This window comes from Pteropus medius, unplaced genomic scaffold, assembly GCF_902729225.1.
Source record: "Pteropus medius unplaced genomic scaffold, Ma_sr-lr_union100, whole genome shotgun sequence".
Taxonomy (NCBI): domain Eukaryota; kingdom Metazoa; phylum Chordata; class Mammalia; order Chiroptera; family Pteropodidae; genus Pteropus; species Pteropus medius.
In genome coordinates, this window is record NW_024340699.1 from 6,034,321 (window position 1) to 6,037,547 (window position 3,227).

The following is a 3,227-nucleotide window of genomic DNA, read 5'->3' on the forward strand; positions in this document are numbered from 1 at the left end:
ACCAAAGGGTCAAATGCCTACCAGAGCAGGAAGACTACATCAGAAAATGTTCAGTGGTTTAACAAATGTCAAATTTATAGTCTCTAGTTTGGAACAAAGGGAACAAGGCAACAAATAATAGAGAAAAATAAAGGAAATATATATATTTTTAAATTGAACATATTTTCCTTTGGTTTCCCTTCCCTTTCTCATCTAAGCTAACTCCATGGAATGCTAGTCTACAGGAAACATTCTTATTCTATACTTAACATATTTTAGTGGGAGAAAAGCAAATGAGAGATTGTCATCTGCCCCAGATTCTTGGCGTTTGCAAGATTTTCTACAACTAGCAATGAACTAGAAATGCCGTTCCTTCCACTCAGTTGCATAGTTATGTGCTAAAACAAAAAGAGAAAAAGCAAAAAATGCAATTTGGGCAGTTGTAGTCCTCCAACCCAGCATTTTTTTTTTTTAGCTTATATTTTTTCAAACGATATTCCAACAATCATAGTAATTTAGCATGTTATGTTCTTGATGGTGGTGGGCAGAGAATGATTATGTAAGAAAATAAGGTATATTGTGCTGTTTGATATTGCACTTCAGCAAAGGAGCATTACCAGCTGAGAGTAATCAGGCAGGAAAGAGCAATTAGGCAGAAATTGCCCAGAATGTGCCTGAGTTTAATGAAGGTAGAAAGGTGAAGATTGTTTATGGTTTGGTCAGCACACTGGGAGTTCAGAGTACAGAAATGTACAACTCCAAAAGCGGGGAGTGTTAGTGCCACCTATTAAGTGATCACTTTTAGATCTAAAGAAATTGCTTGCTGTGTAGGAGAATGGAGGACCACTTCAGATGTTGGGGACTCTCATAGCATGAGTGGTTTGCCCCATGTGAGTCGGCGCTTCAAGTGACATGTAATGAAGAAACAGGCTATGATCTCTGAGATTATGGCTACCTTCTTAGGAAAACACGTAGAACACGTTTAGAGGAATAGGATTGCTCCATATGAAGCAAAATGACTCAGGAAGCAAATCCAAGGAATGGGAACATTCCTTGGGTGAGGAAGTGATCCAGTAAAATGAAAGTTTCCTTAAAACAATGGTTAAAACTACAAGAGAAAATATGGGTTAGAAAGATAAGTGACACCAGCGATGCCTCACTCTGTGTGGCACTTTGCTGCTTAAACAGAACTTATACAAAAACCATGTCAGTTGCTGCATGAGGCAACATGGTGCATTGGAAAGAGCGTTTGAAATCACAGGCGAAGATTTTCATTAGATATGACCCTTGCTAATTATAACACTTCAGCCTTATTTAAAATTTCTGATTCTTGGTTTTCTAATCTTTACACTGAGGATAATACACCAAACTCATGGCTCATTGAAGTGAGAAATAAAGGAGATAATATTTAAACCAGCTAAGGCTGTGCCTGGTACATAGTAAGTCTTCATTAAATGTCAGCTCTCTTCTGTGCTCTCTGGGCTCATAAAATAGTAAAATGTCTGTTGCTAACTGATCTATTTTTTCAAGTCAATGTATTAAAATGCAAGCTAGAAGAAATAGAGACATGTTGTAAAGACATGAAACAAATAGTTTATAACATTCTGCTTATTTATTATAGAGCATTGAATCTTTTTTTTTTTTTTTTTTTTTTAAGGCAAGGCAACCCTTGGTTGACCTGACAGATTGCAAGGAACTTGTCAGCTTAAAAATGCTTATTATTTTATTTTTTATGCCTACAGCACCTGGTCTTCCTAGGTAGTCTCTCATTCAAGTACTGACGAGGCCCAACCCTGCTTAGCTTCCGAGATCAGATGGGATCCAGCTTGTTCAGGGTGGCATAGTCGTAGACGAGCATTTAACTTTTTAATGTTTTCAAAAAATTTCCATTTGATTTTCAGATTTTTTAATTATAAAAAAGTGTTGTTAATTTCATATTTTTACACTTTATACACTTTAAATTTTTTTCAGTGATAAAATGAAGTCACATTGCTTCAATTAGTATTTAAATTAATATCTTATAAACCTATTACACTCAACTCACTTTTCCTTACCTTTAATTTTTCTTTATGTTGTGCTGCTGCTTCTTCTATAGTATGTATAATCCTTCTATAATAGTATTTATACTAAGAAATATATATTTGATCTTTGTCCCCATTTCTGGTACAGAGCTCCTAAAACTCTTGGAATTACCTAAATGATAACAGCCATAAAGGTATCTTAATATTTTCATAATAAACCCCATTCACCCACACCTGAGTTTATGTTAACGAGGTCACTTTTGGAAAGCTGTTTGGTTGCCAGGCGAACCAAACATGTGATTGGAGGGTTGAAACTTTTAGTCCCACCTTTCTGACCTCCAGGGAGGAGAGATGGTCTGGAGTTTGAATCAGTTGCCAAAAGCCAGTGATTTAAGCAACCATGCCTATGTAAAGAAGCCTACATAGAAACACAAAATGACAGAATTTGGAGAGTTTTGAGGCTGGTGGAGAATCAGGAGCGTGGCATACACAGAGAGCATGGCCGCTCCACACATTTCCCCATACCTCGCCATATGCATTTCTTCCATTCGGTTGTTCCTGAGTTAAATCATTTTATAATAAATCGATAATTTCATGAGTAAAATGTTTCTCTGAGTTTTGTGATCCATTCTAGCAAAGAACCTAAGAAAGGGGTCATTGGAACATCTGTAACCAGTGGGTCAGAAGCACGGGTGACAAGCTGGACTCGTAATTAGCATCTGAAGTAGAGGAGAGAGGACTCTTGTAGGAATGAGCCCTTAAAATGTGGGATTTGATGCCATCTATCTGCATGTAGTGTCAGCATTGAGTCAAACCGTGGGACACCCAGCTAGTGTCACAGAATTGTTTGATGTTGGGGTTAAAAACACACAAAAGAATTGGTATCAAAATCAGACCTCATCTTCTCTTCTCTTGATTCTTGTATCATCATTGGTTTATACATTATTTATAGCAATTTTATTCATATAATGTCAATAATTTTATCCATTATTTCTATTTTCCTTAATATGATGAATGTAACAGTAGGAATTAGAAATAGTATCTCCTATCTTTATTTTTGTTTTTAAATCTCTCTCTGTATTAGTTATCTATTGCTGCACAACAAATCACCCCCAAACGTAAATGGCTTAAAGTAACAACCATGTTATTATCTCAGAGTTTACATGGGTAAAAAATCCTGGCATGCCACCGCTTGATGCTTTTGGCTCAAGGTCTCTCATAAGATTG

At 36.4% G+C, this 3,227-nt stretch overlaps 1 pseudogene; it reads right to left on the minus strand.

Annotated features, from left to right (window-relative positions):
- Nucleotides 1–1,712: 1,712 nt before the first annotated feature.
- On the minus strand, nt 1,713–1,831 carry LOC120616905 (uncharacterized; annotated as a pseudogene).
- Nucleotides 1,832–3,227: the final 1,396 nt, after the last annotated feature.